The sequence below is a fragment of the Sarcophilus harrisii genome, chromosome 4, assembly GCF_902635505.1.
Source record: "Sarcophilus harrisii chromosome 4, mSarHar1.11, whole genome shotgun sequence".
NCBI lineage: Eukaryota > Metazoa > Chordata > Mammalia > Dasyuromorphia > Dasyuridae > Sarcophilus > Sarcophilus harrisii.
The window spans coordinates 456,940,398-456,957,659 of NC_045429.1; the positions used below are offsets into that span (position 1 = coordinate 456,940,398).

The 17,262-nt window shown below is 40.1% G+C and overlaps 1 protein-coding gene and 1 pseudogene across 2 annotated transcripts in view; both read left to right on the forward strand.

Annotated features, from left to right (window-relative positions):
• Window positions 1–17,262, forward strand: part of LOC100930193 (gastrula zinc finger protein XlCGF26.1) — a 39,032-nt gene that overhangs the window by 2,976 nt on the left and 18,794 nt on the right. The gene's annotated exons all lie outside the window — the stretch shown is intronic.
• On the forward strand, window positions 783–17,127 carry LOC100925279 (annotated as a pseudogene).

A 17,262-nucleotide genomic window follows, 5' to 3' on the forward strand; every position in this document is an offset into this window, starting at 1 on the left:
AGATGTGGCAGAGAGAACTGGGGATAATCCAGAGGGGCCCGGACAAGGGGCGGGGAGGTTTGGGCAGGAGGTGGGATTTAGCAGGGAAGAAAGCCACAAGACACTGAGGGAGCTGAGAAGTCCAGGGGTGAGGGAGAGCCCCTGAAAGGGCCGTGTCTGATGGGCAGATGGGGCATCTTGTTCTGGGAAGCACACGGAGGCTGGTGTCCAAAGCTCCCCTGATGGGCTTGTTCCTATTTTTCACCCTCTCCTCAATCCCTGAGGACCTTGTGTGCCCTGCTCTCCACCCCTGGTGCAGTTGTGACTGGATGCTGGAGTCAGGGCACAGCCAGGGGGAGCTGGTTCTTCGAGGGGCTTTGCAGCTTCCTCCAGGCAGCCTGGCCTGCCCACTCTCCACATCTGCCCCTGAGCTCCATCCCCAGTCCGTGGAGGCCAGAGTCTGAGCATAGTGAGGGCTTCTGGGTCTCCTCCTCGAGGGCAGCACTGTTGTGGTTGTCTCAGAGCCTTGACAACTTGCGAGTCTTCTGAGAAGGGTCTGGGAGTAATCTGAGCAGGAAAGTCCCAGTAGGGAAGGAAATGCTCTTGCCTAGATTGAAGATGCCCCTGGATGAAGAGCTTGTCCCCCAGTGAGCATGTCTGGGACAGACAGCACGGGGGGGAGGGGGGAATGGACTTAGGGTCGGGGTCCCTGCTACATGGGGAGACAGAGTTGAGAGCTTCAGAGCCCTCTGGCCATCCTCCCCACCTGCTTGTCCCTGAGTAATTAAGTTCCTGATGTTCTGTCCCCGTGTGCAGGGATTCCTGTTTCCAGACTGGATGTGATCTCCCTGTTGGAGAAGCAAGAAGGAGCCTGGAGTCCCCAGAGCCGAGACTCCATTGGGTCTCATCAAGGTGGGTGAACAGCAGGCAGATGCTGGGAGTCAGCCCCCTCTGCCTCGTTCTCTGTCTTGTCCAATATGGTGGTGCCATCCCTGGATCCAAGGCAGGAGAGCTTGGCTGCTTGTGTCTGCATTGTGTATCCCTCTGGTCATGGCTCTCCTGTATTTGATTTTATACTTATTTTTGTGCATTTGACATTCTATTTCAGAGAAACCGTCATTTGTATTTTTTAGAAATTTGAAGAGGTAAAAGACTTTTCCTAATGCTTCTTGCTAATTTGGGTTTCTTTTTCTTTCTTTTTGTCTTTTTCTATTAATTTGGCCATTTACGTTAATAATTTTGCTAAAATATTGAACTTGTCTTTCATTCATTGTATAAATTCCACTTAGTCATCGTGTAGACTCTTTTCAATATGTTGCTAGATTTCCTTTGCCAATATTAACACTTTTGCATCAATATTCAATAGGGACATCAGTCCATAATGTGCTCTTTTTGTCCGTTTGGTTATCACAAGCATAATTCAGTCATAGACCTGTATTCCCTCATTATAGAATGGAGCCAGTTAGTCTTTGAATATCTCATAGAGCTCCCTTGTAGAATTATCTGACCCTGAATTTTTTTCTTTGGAAATTCAGTTATGACTTCAGAGTGACTTTATCGTCTAGATACGCCGCCATATTCTTTTCTTTACTTTTGTTGAGCTTCCTAATATCGTGGCATTTTTTATATCATATATAACTCCCACTATGACACTCGAAGACCTTAAGGCTCCCAACAGATACTGGACTCTTCTCTGGCTAGTAGAATACAAGCATTTCGTTATCATCTAGTCCCTTCCTTTAGCCCAAATGTAGTTACCATTCTAAATTTCCCTTGTTTCCTGTGATTACATTTCATAATATTCATTCAATTTTGATCTTTTTATCAGCAATACTTAAAAATCCTCTATTTCATTAAAGATCCATTTTTCTATTTTATTGAATTTTGCAAGATAATAACTTATTCTTAGTTGTAAGCCAACACCAAAATTTCCTCCTCATTATACTGGTAGCTGCTACTTGTGTGGTGCTGAGCTCTCACTTTGGGCTGCTTAATGGTATTTTTAATTTTGACAAAGCTCTGGACTGTGGTCAGGATGTTCTTTGTTGTTTGCATTTGCAGTTTCTTTCAAGCAGGGATGATTGGATTTTTTTTTTCTAGTTTCACTTTGCTTTCTGGGTAGTTATCATTTGTAATTTCTTAAAATATAATATTCATCTTCTGTTTTGTTGAGGGTTTTTTGTCACTGCTTTTAGGTAACCTCTAACTATTAAAGCTTAAAACTGTACTGAGATGTTTGGTAAGCTTTATATTTGATATTTATTGTCTTTTATGCTTACTTATTTTCAGTGTCATATTTCCTCCTACTTTCTTCCCTCTAAAAAATTTTTAATAGAAAAAACATACTAATTCTCCATAGTTAGATAAATGTCTCACTTGAGATCTGTCAGAGAATCATAAATGTTAATAGTTGAGTAAACCTTAATGGACTTATCTAACCTATACCCAATGGCTGACAAATGACTTGTTCTCTTAGGGCTCCAGTGAAATGAAAATCACTGCTCCCAGAGGTAGCTCATTCTAATCATTTAGAAACTTCCCCTTCCATCAGGCCTAAGTTTCTCCCTTTGCAATTTGTACCCATTATGGGTCATTCTTCCCTTTTGACCATTTCCCCATAATTCTTTGAGAGGCAACATGATGAATAGAGAATTGTATTTCGAGCCTCTAAGTCATATTTAACCTCTCTGGGCACCAGCTGTCTCCGGGTCAGTAGAGGAAATTCCTCACCAGGAAATCCATGTGGAGATTAAGTCTAGGTCTAGTACATAAAAGATTTTTCCCAGCTAAAGGCTGTTTCTTTTTTTAATGGCATCTGAGGCTGTCTGCCATGCTGGAATGACGCATTCAGTCCATTTTATGAACTTCAGGGAAGTTCATTGAGCTTTTGTCTTCTGAATGCTAGACCTTCCTAAGGATAGTTTCTGAGTATCTTTATTGTCCAGATAAGCAGCCATATTCTTTCTTTTATTTATAATGAGCTTCCTAAAATCCTGGCATCTTTTAAAGATGACCTGTTTTCTAGCCATATAACACCCTCGCATCCCCCCAATTTTGTATCTGGTGAGTTTCTATACCAAAATGTAGGACTTCATAATTATTTCTTACATTTCTTATAAATTAAAATCTGTTGATTTAGTCTGTTGAGATCTCTTTGAATCCTAATTCTCATAAATATTGTTAGTTACTTGTCCAAATTTTGTTATTTCCATATTTCACTAAATTATCATATGTGACTTTATTCAAGTCACTTATTAAAATAGGTTGAATTTTAAAGAAAAATCTTTCCTTATTGTTTTGTACGGCTATATATATTTGCAAAAATATCTGCTTTTTCTTGTCTTCTGATAGAATAGGAAACAGGGTGAGAAAATTCAGAGCTGAAAATAAAATGAAACTTTTAAAAATGAAAATTTAAATAAAAATGTAATTCCCTATTTCATTGAGGAAATAAAGTTAATCTCTTAACCTTTAGTATGTGATATTTAGGGTTTTTACTCCTTTTTTCTTTTCATAGCAAATTAGATTGCTCTTATTTGATATGCCATGCCCTTCTTGGTTATTTAAAAAAACTATAAGTTAATTGTTGCAGATTGACATTTATGGATCTTTGTGAATTTGTCATTTTAGTTTGGGAGTGTATAAATTCTGTGTTTAAATATCTTTTTTCTTCAAGGTTCTTGGTAACTTAAAATATTTATACACATATATACAAATATGTACATTTTCCTGAAATATATTAGTTGAATTCTTTTTATTTTCCAATTTGGGGAAAGCTTAGTAATTCTTAAGATTTCTCCAATTGCTTATTGTCGTCTAAATCTCACTTTCACCTATATAGATTCTAAGTTGCATATATTTTCACTTGAGTGATTTTTCTCTGCTAATTTCCCCTCTCTTGTGTGGCTTTCTATTCTTTAAGGATACAAAAAATAATTTAGCTTTCCATTAAATGTTATTTTTCTTGACATCTATAATTATTTGAATGCACTGAAATGCACTTAGTCCTAGGCAACTAAGAGTCTTTTGTTTTCTTTTTATCTCTCTCTGGCTTCAGTTCAGACAAACAGCGCTTTTTCTGCTTGGTTCAAAGTGAGCATAATTGTCTTTATGGGTAGGGACAAAAACTAGAACTTGCTCAAAATAAGATTCCTTGCTCTCAGTACAGAATCAGTGACTAGTAATGTTTTTTAAATTTTTTTTTTCAGATTCCTTTAGCAACGAAATAAAATTTGAAAGAAGGAGCTCAAGTCTGATGCAGAACATTTCTGTAGAAGCATCGTCCAGGAAGACACAATCGAAGGGCACAGCCTGGCACCGCAAGATGGAGAAATCTGAGGAACATGATGTTGATTTAGAAAAATCAAAGAGCAACTTGGAGAGAAGATCCAGACAAATAGCAGTTACTCCCAGAACAATGTTTAATAAAGAAAATGGAGTTCAGAGTAATATATTTGGGAGAAGATTTAGCTTTGGATCTGTCCTTGTTTCACTGTGGAGAGAAATAATGAGGAATCGTCTCTATAACTATAAGATGCTTGGAAAGGATGTTAAAGATTTTCCTGCCCTAATTATTAGTAATACATTCTCCTTAGGGAAGGAGTTTTCTGTGTATACCAAGTGCAAGACACCCTTTAGGTACCACTCAGATCTAATTAAATATCACAGAATACATGCTGGAGAGAAACAACATAAATACAAGAAAGGTGGCAAAGCCGTTGGCAGTAGATCAAATTTTACTGACTGTCAAAATAGAGACAAAAATGAGTGTAAGCAAGATGAGAAAGCCTTCACCTATAAGAGAAGCTTGACTAATCCTAAACAAATTCATATTCAAGAGAAATCTTTTGAATTTAATGAATTTGGAAAAGCCTTCAGTGAAAAGGGACATATTGCTCATCAAGGAATTCAGACTAAAGAGAAACCCTTTGAATGTAATCAATGTGGGAAATCCTTCCGTGAGAAGGGAAGCTTTAATAAACATCAGAGAGTTCATACTGGAGAGAAGCCATTTCAATGTAATGAATGTGGAAAGGCCTTCAGCGAGAGGGGAAACCTCAATGTGCATCAGAGAATTCATACTGGAGAGAAACCTTTTGAATGTAATCAATGTGGGAAAGCTTTTAGACAAAAGGAAAATCTTATTCACCACCAGAGGATTCATACTGGAGAGAAACCTTTTGAATGTAAAGAATGCAGGAAAGCCTTCAGTGTGAGGGGAAGCCTCAACAGACATCAAAGAATTCATACTGGAGAGAAACCATTTACATGTAATGAATGTGGGAGAGCCTTCAGTGAGAGGGGAAACTTTGTTAAACATCATAGAACTCACACTGAAGAAAAACCCTTTCCATGTAATGAATGCAGGGAAGCTTTCAGTACAAGGGGAAGACTCAATAGACATCAAAGAATTCATACTCAAGAGAAACTCTCTGCATGTAATGAATATGGGGAAGCCTATAATGGGAAGGGATATTTCACTAAACAGAGAACTCATACTAGAGAAAAACCCTTTCCGTGTAATGCATGTGGGGAAGGTTTCAGCACAAGGGGAAGCCTTAATAGACATCAAAGAATTCATACTGGAGAGAAACCCTTTACATGTAATGAATGTGGGAAAGCCTTCAGTGGGAGGGGATACTTTATTGAACATCAAATTACTCATACGGGAGAAAAACCCTTTCCATGTAAAGAATGTGGAAAAGCTTTCAGTAAGCAGGGAAACCTCAATAGACATCAAAGAATTCATACTGGAGAAAAACCCTTTTCATGTAATGATTGTGGAAAAGCCTTTAGCCAAAAGGTCAAACTTATTACCCATCAGAGTATTCATACTGGAGAGAAACCATTTGAATGTAATGACTGCGGAAAAAGTTTTAACAGGAAGGACTCTCTCATCAGTCATCAGAGGACTCACACTGGAGACAAACCATTTGAATGTAATGAATGTGGGAAAACTTTTAGCAAAATGGGAAAGCTTAATATCCATCAGAGAACACATTCTGGGGAGAAACCTTTTGTGTGCAGTGACTGTGGAAAAGCCTTTGGCCAGAATATATACCTTATTTATCATCAGAGAACTCATACTGGAGAGAGACCCTTTGCTTGTAATGATTGTGGAAAAGCTTTCAGTTGGAGAACAAGCCTTATTATTCATCAGAGGACTCATGCTGGAGAAAAACTCTTATAATGTAGGAATGTGGGAAAAGTCTTCAGCGATTATATTCCAAAATTATCAGAGATTTCAAAGTTATACCAGAGAAGGGGCTTTTGTGGTGAATATAGAAAAATTGCTGGAAGGCAAGTCTTACTACACATGGGAAACTCATACAGGGAAGAAATCATTTGAATATAATTGGAAAAGGCTTCATCAAAAACCTCATGCTAGAGAGAATGACATACAATAAATCAAGTATTAAGTGCTTACAGGTAATGTGCTAAATTTGAGATACAAAGGTAAAAGAGAAATAGTCCCTTCCCTTAAAGAGGTTACATTCTAATGAGGTAGACAAACTCATGTACAAAATATGTCAGTTTAGAGAGGGTCCTAATGGCGGGGAGATCAAGAATCCATGTAAAAAAGTTGCATAAACTGATACTTGGTTTTTGACCAAACTGATACTTGAAGGAAACAGGAATTCTAATGGTGGAGGGAATGACTTTCAGACATAGAGAAGAACCATCTCGAAGCCAAAGACAAGAAATAGAATAGTTCAATGTGACAGCCTTGCAAAGTTTGAGAAGGCAAGTTTGCAGATTTATCTGAATACAAATGACATTTGAATCAAGGAGCACTATTGAGATCTCTTAAGTAATGTAATGTAGAGCAAGCAAAAAGAGAGTTTTATGTACACAATGGTCATGACAGGAATAGTCATCAGCAAGGGAGACAGGAGAAGCATTGTCCAGAGGAGAAGAGAACCGGTGTTATGGAAACCCAGTAATAATAGAATATTCAAGAGGAGTTTGGTAGTATGTGAAATACTTAAAAAAGATCAAAAGATAAAGAGGGCATTGACCTTGCCAATTAAGCAATCACTGGCAACTTTGGAGAGAGCACTTTCAACTGAGTAATGAAGTCAGACAGCTTTTTACAGAAGATTGAGAAGAGAGGGAGAGGAGAGCAGGTGAAGCCTCTGAGAAGAAAGAGCTTTTTCCAAGTTGCTTTGCCAAGAATGAAAAGAACTCTGTGAGAATAACAGAAGTGCTAATATCTTGGGGAAGGTAATGGTGCTTAGTAGGACTTGGTCATGTGTGTGGGCAAGAGGAAGGAACTAGTAGATAAGGAAAATGAGAGAATGTGGGAAAGTCGTCAGTGATTGGAGAAAGCTTATTAGAGAACTGATACTGGAGAAAAACTCCTTTGAATAATGAATTAAAACAGGTTATATTAAAATCAATGCCATTTGATTACAGGATGAAATTATGACGTGGATATAATGCAATATCCTATGTGGTAAGAATACAAAGAATTTAAATATGTAAAATATGAAAAAGAAGGAATAAGAAGTAACTTACATAATAGCTACAGGAACATAAATAGAAACAATGACAAAACAACCCAGTGCTATATAATTATGACCAGGTTAATCCCAAGAGAATGAAAGAATGTACCTTCCTCCCCTAGCAAGAAAGGAGGAGAATGGATGGTTAAACACATTGCATGGCTCTAGCCATCTTCCTGCCATGTTTCTTTGCTTCATCTTCACACTTTCCATTTTAGGGCCAGGAAATACAAGTCCATTAGTAGCCCTATGGTCTTCTGTATCTATCATTTTTTAAAACAATTCTTGCCTCCATAGCCACCATTCTTCATATGCATATTTGCATATTAGAATGAAAGCTCCTTAAGGAAGGTATCGTATTGCTTTTTGTATTTTTACCCCAAATGCTTAACACAATGCCTGGCAAGTAAGAAGCATTTAATAAATGGGTTTTTCCTTCATTCGTTGCATATCTTATACAACTTGCTAGATGTGGCGATGGCCTAGAAGGGCAGAACGAGACATTCTTTTTCAGTTGTGACATTGTGGTATTAGTTAATTGGTTTTACTGAGTTATGCCTATTTTAAAGAGGACTTTTCTTAGCAGCAATAGCTGTAAGAAGGATTGGGTGAGTTTTATACCCAAAAAATAAGTAATGCCAGGAAAGAGCAAAAGAACATTGAAAAGGGAATAGAGAGATACATCAATGGTGATACTATCCAGCTAAATTAAACATATGCACTTTATTGAAAAAAATATACATAATAAAGATCTTCTGTTTTATATTTATATATCATCCTTTTTCTGTGGGGGGGGTTGGGGTTTTTTTTTTTTTTGTTTTTTGGGGGTTTTTTGGTATGTCATGTTTGTTGTTGCTGTTAAGTTCATAATAAAAAAAAAAATTGAGGGCAGCTAGGTGCTGTGTGGGACGCAAAAGCCCCTACCCAAAATGACGACTCACAGAGTTCACTCAAAGTAGAAAGCAGAAAAGGTTGTTTATTATAGCAACTCATGAGTGTTGGGGCAGACCCACTTGGACATAAAGAGACTAACAGCAGGACGGCCCAACACTCCGGCTACATAGGGTTTTTGTTACAAGAGATTACACCACAAATTAGAAAGTATTAAGAAGCCTGGGGCCTCCTAATTGGATATCGCTACAGCAAAAAAAAAAAAGATGGGAATGGAATGTTTCAGTTTCCCTGAAATTACCTGCTTTTTAGGAAACCACAAACCAGCAGGTGACTGAGCTGACAGTGTTTAAACGAATAGGCTAAAGAATGTCAAACATTGATAAAGACTACCAGTTTAGGATAAGTAAATATGTCTGAAACTGGTCTAGGTTTAAGTAAATAGAGAGGTACACATAGGTCATAGCGAGATACAGAAATAATGAAAATAAAGAAAAAGTATTCACACATCCCTGTAAGTTCTTCATTTCATCTTCCCATTCCACACAGAACACCAGCCCTGAAGTCAAGAGGACCTGAGTTCACATCTGACCTCAGACACTTAACACTTCCTGGCTGTGTGACCCTGGGCAAGTCACTTAATCCCAATTGCCTCAGCAAATAATAATAATAATTGAGCCTCTTAAATGTTATAAAGGATAGTTTTCTGTCTTAGTATGGGAAAGGTACTATGAAATTAAATATCCATAAAACATGTGAAATCAATTCAAATACATCTTAAGTACTGATTTTTTTTTTGACCAAGTGCTATGCTAAATGTCAGAGATTCAAACACAAAGAATGAAACTATTAGAAATTATATTCTGAAGTGGGAGGCAAATATTTATAGGTGTGTTAATGTATAGATAACAGAATGAATGTAAAGTTGACTATACATGTAAATACAAGTTCTTAAATTTAACGTAGTTTGGGAGGGCATTTGTCATTCAGGGGTGATCTTGCAAAAAAATGGCCCCAAGCTCCATCCTAAAGGGAGACACTGACTAGTAGGCAGAGATAAGGAGGAAGAGCTTTCCAAGCTTGGGGTGATGATCACTTGTTAAGGACCATACCTAAGTGTGAAACCTAGGGCCTGTAACAAGGGGTCCTCAAACTACTGCTCCCAGGCCAGATGCGGCAGCTGAGGACGATTATCCCCCTCACTCAGGGCTATGAAGTTTCTTTATTTAAAGGCCCACAAAACAAAGTTTTTGTTTTTACTGTAGTCCAGCCCTCCAACAGTTGAAGAACGGCGAACTGGCCCCCTATTTAAAAAGTTTGAGGATCCCTGCTGTAAAGGATTAAAGGGTCTGCACCATTAAGGGGCAGGGCAGTCTCTATAAGCCTCCACAGCTGTGAATTATTACACACTTGAAGGAAATGGAAATCAGCTTTTTCTGACTCAGATGTTGCTTGTGGATTGGGAATGAAATAAATAAAAGGGGAGAGGAGGGATGTCAGAGAACGCAACTGCCTCTCAGTCTCCTTGTATTGTCATCCTTATATGAAGGGATCTATTCTGCTAATCAAAATTAGAGCCCCAGCAACCACTGGCAGGTGGCTCCCATAACATGACATTACTTGTAAGCATCCCAGCTTTGCCATTTCACAAGAGGTCTAGCGATAAGCTATACAGTATTGTGTGTGAAGAGCAGGACGAAGGTCAAATTGGCAAGATTTCAGAGTGGGAACGATATCCAAGAAGGCAGAAAGGTAGGCTAAGTCTGGGCTTTAAAAGCTAGAAGAAGAGATTGTAGTCTAGAGGCAGTAGGAAATCACTGGATTTGTTTCAATACAAGACTGATAGGATCAGAGCTAGGATTAAGGAAAAGCACTTGAGCCACAGTGGGTAGAATGGGCTGGCGTATGGAAGTCTTGGAGTAGACAGCCATGTAGAAGACTTGCAATAATCTAGGTGAAGGAATGAAGGCATTAACTGAGATGGTAACTGAGTCAAGAGAAGTAATGATGTAAGTGAATTTGTGAGGTACAAGATTTAGCAATTGGATGTGTGGAGTAAGGAAGAGTCAGGAGTCAAGAATGTCAAGTTGAAAAATTATTTTGGAGGATGTCTGTGTCTTTGAGAAGAGTAGGGAAGTTTGGAAGAAGGATGGCTTTAGAGTTAAAAATGGTAAGTTTAGTGTTAACCACATCGAGTCTAAGATATTTGAAACAGGCAATTGATGATACAGTACTGGAGCTTGGAGGAGAGACAGCTGAAACTGGAAGAACACCTGCGTGGATATGATAGCTAATGGACCCATGGACTCTAGAGGTTACTGAGAAAGACAGTACAGAGAAAACAGGAGAAGACCTAGGATAGAACCTTGATGAGCACCACAGTTAGAGGATGTGACATGAATGATGAGTCAGTCAAGGAGACAGAAGTAATCAGAAAGACAGGTGATGAACCAGGAGAGGTTAGTGTAAGAAATACCCAGAGTATCCAGGAAGAGAAACCATGACACTTTCAAAATTATAAATTTCACTGGCCTGAATTGATTTCTTTTCTTCTTTCCTTCCAACTGAAAGATCAGGACAATATGGCGACCAATCAAACTTGCATAAGTTCTGACAAAATAATTGACAAAGTTTCATGATAATGCTCATAGAACTGATCTAGACAATAGTACAATTAAATAGATCCCAAAATGGGTTAAAGGCAGTCCTTAAGAGTCACTAATGTTGAATAAATTATATTGAAAAGCTTACATCCAAAAAATCCAGGGAACTTCACTGTTAGAATATTTTTCTAAGTGACTTGATTGAAAACATAAATAAACCTTGCTTATTCAATTTTCAGATGACACAAATCTGGTAGAGAGTGAACATAGCTACTGATAGTGTCCAGAGCAGGCTAAATTGCGAAGGCAGAATTTAGTATGGATAACTGTTGGGTCTTGCACTTGGATTTTAAACAAATCTTCAAAAATCCAAGTTAGGGTTTAGGGGAAGAGTCAATGATTGATTCAACAGCAATTGGAGTAAGATTTGGGAGGTTTTGTTGGTTTAACTCTCTATTTGAGACTAGCATAATATAGTAACCAAAAAATATGGCACTCTTTGCATGTCTTAAGAACTGAATAAGTTTCACTTTTCTCTGCCCTAGTTTAAACATATGTGAAGTCATGTGTTCCATGCTGGGTAACAGCAGGGTATTGCTGGGTCAAATTTTTTTTTTTTTCCTGAGGAGGGTAGCTTAGAGTGGTCTAGCCTGGCCAGAGGAACTTCTAGTCATTTTCAAGTATCTGAACGGCTGACATGTGGAGGAGGAATTAATGTGATCCTGCTTGTTCCCCAAAAGTGGAACTAGGAACAATGGGTGCAAGTTCCCAACTTTAGACTGAATGCTTAAAAAAAAAAAAATCCTTCCTCGGAAAAGCGATCTCTTTAAGAATCTTTTTATATGGAGAATTTAATGGAGAAAAGGGCGGGGGGGGGGGGGGGAGTGCTTTTTTGTAAATGAAGTGATTTGTACTCAGTGTCAGAAGGTGTAGGACATTGTCCCTCTTGTGGATGAACATTGATATGTGAGTAGAAAAAGAAATACTTTAGGGGCAGCTAGGTGGTGCAGTGGTTAGAGCACCAGCCCTGAAGTCAGGAGGGATTTGAGTTCAAATTTGACCTCAGACATTTAATACTTCTTGGCTGTGTGACCCTGGGCAAGTCACTTAATCCCAATTGCCTCGGGGGAAAAAAAAGTGTTTTAATATGAACTCTGTATGAAGAAACAGCTTTCAGGTGGAATCATGGATAATGGAGAAAAAGATCATCTGTGATCTAGATTTGAGGAATTGGATCTTGGTGTCAACAAAGTTGGAGTGAGGCCTTATTTATGTGAAAACAGTTGACCACAATAAAGAACTAGAGAAAGACTTTTTATTTATAAAATTATTATTTTATTTATTAAAAATTAGAGAAATGTGAGTATAAAGAAGTATTTTCTAAGATACCAAAGAGATCAAGTGTCTTGCTGGAGATTTCAGAGCTGTTGGCTGCCAAAGGCAGAAGACCCAAGATGCCCTTTTCTGAATGAGTGAAAATCAAGCAACAACTTCTCCTTAATCTGTTCCATTTCTGTGTCAGGAGGCTCAGTGAAATGAGCCCTGCCCTGGAGTCAGGACCAGATTCTACTGCTGATTATTGTTACCTTCATGACTCTAGGTAAGTCTGTTAATCTCTCCAGGTCTCTGTCTCCTCATCTATAAAATGGGCTGAAGGAAATGATAAACCACTCCAGTGTCTTTGCCAAGAAAACCCCTTATCTTGGTATAGAGTGTGAGATGTCGGTCAGTGCCTAGTTTCTGTTATACTATTTTGTGCTTTTTTATATGTGATATAATTTACATCATTTTTACTTCCCCTTCCCTCTTCTCCCGTAAAATCTTTTTTCCACTCCTTAATTTCTTCTTTTTTTAAATCAGTTGTTATTGTCCTTTTTCCTCAAAGAGGACCAAAATGCTATCATTGTATTATGTTCAACTGTGGCTGAGCAGATCAGCATGAGTCAGAATACTCTATCACAGTGGGCCTTAAACAGTCCCCATGAACATTAGGGGTGGATTCTCTAACTTTGTGCATCTCTCACATTGCTTCTCAGCTAATCCAATTTTGCATTACTCCTAGAGCATAGCACCTTCTCTGATGAGGGCCCTCCAATGACCGGCAGTCCTGTACCAGTGTTTCTCATGTGATGCAGTCAGTTCCAACGTCCCTAAGAGAGACCTTGAGAGTGTCCTTGTCTTACTTTTTTCCTGACCATCTTGTGAGTGCCTGTCCTGTGTGAGTTTTCCATAAAATAATCTAATTTTGGCAATTACACGTTTGGCATTTGAACCATGTGGCTAGCCCAATGGAGTTGCATTCTCTGCAGTCAAATTGGAATGTCGGGCAGTTTAGTAGCTTATCCTTCCAGGTTAAGGACAATTCAATTGGAAGCGATTCAGGAGTAACCGTGTTTTCTTGGTGGCGTTAGGCCAAAATGAGCACAAGCAGCAAAGAATCAATTCACACTTTGGTGCATCTTGGCTTCAGAGGCTGCCCCCTTGCAGGGGTTTCAAGTTGCTCCTGGTCTTTGTTGACACTTTTAAGCTGAGCCCCTTTGAACTTCTGTATGGGAGGCCCTTCCTCACTTCTGACATTCTCATAGATCCAGAACAGCATCTGGTCACCCAGTTTACCACACAACATGGGGCTCTTTTTGAATACACAGACGAGCATCTCCCTAAACCTAAAGATGCTCATGCTCAGACAGCCTCCCCTGTGAATCCAGGGGACGTGGTGCGCTTGAAATCTTCGAAGCTTAAGGTACTGACACTCTGGGTATAAAGTGGAAAGAACCATATAAGGTCATTCTGACCACCCCAATGTCAGTCAAACTGGAAGAGTCCCCCAGCTGGACTCATGTTTCCAGGATTAAAAATGCTGCTGCTGTGTCCTCTCCTTTAGATACCTCAGAATATTCCCGTGAGCCCATAGAGGACCCTTACGTTTCTGTTCCACAAGACTCCTGAAAACGCTCTGGAGAAAGAAGGTAAAATTGTCTGTGCCCTTCTTTCTCTCACTAATCTCCATTTTTACTTTCTCACCATGAGAACTTTACTCCTAATATTCTCTCTCCAGCTTTCCTGGTCTTACTCTGAGAGCCCCCGCCAGTGGGGAGATAATTTTCTAGCCAGACTAGGGAACTCTGAGGGTAATGGGAACATTCAAGATTGTTGGGTGTGCCATCAACACCCCCAAGGCGGCCCACAGATGCAACCTAATGCATTTTTTTGCAAAGATCCCATTCTCAAATGTCACCATCTGCACCTTGGATGCCACCCCAACTGTACCAGCTACACTCTGACTCGGCTATCCCGTTTTCTTGCTGGAAAAGACCTTTACCTGCATATTACCACACCAATATCACAGGGACAGTAGATGTCACCATGGCCCATAGGGCCCATGTTTACACCCCTGATGTTGGGACACTGACTTGTATCAACAATACTATTGGTGCAAGTGAGTGTGACTCTTCTCAAGCCTGCTGCAATTTCACCACAACAATCTGAACCAGCTGCACAGGTGGGTCAAGGGCTAGCTGTACCTATGACTATGGACCACTCCAAGAAATAACTGTAGGGCATCCATTCCAAGATTATCCTGGCAAACTCGCTCATAATGCTTCTTCAGCACCTTCCATGAAGCTTCTTCATAACTTCCTGAAAACTGACATTCCGACTGATAGAATGTTATGTAACTACAAGCACCTTGGGGACAATTAACCAGGAAACTACGACAAAATCTGACCTAAAGTACTATCTGTGTACCTAAGGGATATCCTGTTCTCTGTACAGTAAATTCTCCATTCTACGTCAATGTTTCTGAGGGATCTGTTAGGAGGAATGCCTCTGACTGGAATCCTCCCTAGCCCGTAATTCTCTCTTCCTGATTTTTACCCTCTTTTAAACACTATGGGTCTTACACCCTAGATTACCTAAGAACTCCTTTCACTGTATATAATGTCACTGCCTTAAACACTGCCCCCACCCCTTTGAGGAAACAAAGGCAGGGATTTGGGGAAAATGTTCTTTGGTAGTTAAAATCACAGCAATGCTAGCTCCCTAGTGGGGTACTTAGCACATGAAAACATACTTTCCAACCTGACTGCCACAATCAACCAGCTGGCCAAGGAAACTGCGCACTCTCTCTGAGAGATCCAAGAATCTTTGGACTCTCTTGCTAACATGGTTTTAGATAACCGAATGGCCTTGGATTATCTTCTTGTTTCAAGCAGTGGTGTTTGTGCCCTGGTCAATACCAATTTCTGTATGTACATCAACAACTCGGGGAAGGTTGAGCTTCGTACTTAGAGAAAGCTGGCTGGGTGCGAGACCTTGATGGAAAACTACTCACACACACCCGGTCTTTCTCTGGGTGGGGTTTCTGGCTATGGTGTCTAATCCTATAATAACTCCACTTCTAATAATTATTTTTTTACTCATATTTGGCCATTGCATTTTCAATCTGCTTATGAGATTTGTTTCCTCCAGACTCCACACTATGAACTTCTAACTACTCGTTCATGGAAAAACTGACTTGGACACTCATCCTCTAGATGCTACTGCTGCCATCTTCATATCTCACACTTCCCCTTCTGGCCTGAACCCCCATTGAACATAGGGATAACTCTACACTCCTTGTCAGCTTGAAGCAGCTCCAGAAGATGAGACCTTCATCCCTTTGTGCCAAATGAATTTTAGATGACTGCTTGAGGGGGAAGTGATATAAACTGAGATTTTGGGGGAGGAAGGGCGGTTCTGGGTTAGAAATCTCAAACCCCTCTAAGAGAGACTCTACTCTCCTGTTCATAGGGGAAACTCCCAGATAAGTAATTTCATTCAGTTCAATTAGAGATCTTGGCTAGGGGCATAATCCTTAACCTCTATTGAGTTGAAAATTACGCCTTCAAATTCATCTGGAGATTGGCCCCCAGCTCTGGGCCAAAGAAACTCAACATAACCAAAGCCTGTGCACCCAAATCTTTGCAAAAAAGATCCTAATAACATTTTGCCTGCTAAAAGAGCTGTTTTTTTTAGTGTAATAAATCCACTTTTTTTGCCACAAACCTTGCCATCCGGGCTTACACACAAGGAATCTGTGGTACCAACCAAGGGATTTCTCAATCCTCATTTCTCACACCTCAACATAATGAATGTGGAAAAGCCTTCAGCCAGAGAATAAATCTTATTGCACACCAGAGAATTCACATTGGAGAAAAATACTTTGTATGTAAGGAATGAGGAAAAGGCTTTTAGTCTGAGGGCTATTTCAAAGAGTTCACACTGGAGAGAACCCCTTTGTATATAATGAGTATGGGCAGTCCTTTATCCAGAGAACAAGTCTTATTATCCATCAGAAAATTCATATTGGAAATAATGTAATGAATGTGGAAAATCTTTCAGCCACTACTTTTCTTCAAAGGACTCAAGCTGGAGAAAAACTCTTTATTTGTAATGAATGAGGGAAAGCCTTCAGGCACTGGGTATTACTTGTCCTCAAAGAACTCAACAGAAACACCATTTGAATTACAGGAGTGTGGGAAAGCTTGCAGTCAGAAAGCAAATCTTATTACCCATCAAAGAACTCATATAAGAGAAAAACTTCTTGTATGTAAGGAATGGAGCAAGGCTTCAGCAGGAGGTCTAACTTTATTACTCATCAGAAGTTATATTGAAAAGAAACAATTTGCTAAAATAGACACAGAAATGGAAGTTATTTACTAAAGACTACCAACACACACACACACACACACACACACACACACACACACACACACACACACACACACACACAGCTACCCCACAGAAAAACTGAAAGGAAGGGCCCCAGGACCCGAGGGACCCCACCTCACAGACTGCCCCATCTTGTGGGCAGAACCCGGACATAGAAAGAAAACCACGAGCCCCACAACGCCCAGGAAGGGCAGGAAAGCTGAGCAGCGGAAACCAAGGCTGGACGCCCCTTTTGCACCCCATTCCCGGCCCAGCCCACTGAGCCTGTCGGGGCGGACAATGGGGAGACCTTATGCCATAGAGTTGGGGATAGTTTTTCCCCTCCTGACTGCCCTGGAATACGGCCTCCAGGGGACCCTGAGCAAGCCCCACCTCTTTTTCCTAGCTCTACCACGGACAGCGACTGGTCCTCTCCTCTTAGGCCCCCAAACCACTAGGGGGCGCAGGCAGCAACTCTAGACAAAACTCGAGGGAAAAGGAGCAGGGGGCCCTGATGGAGGCACAAGGACGAACCAGTGCCCCCAAAGGGTTGGGGGTGTGGGGACTGCTCTTCTCGGTCCAGGTCCCACTGA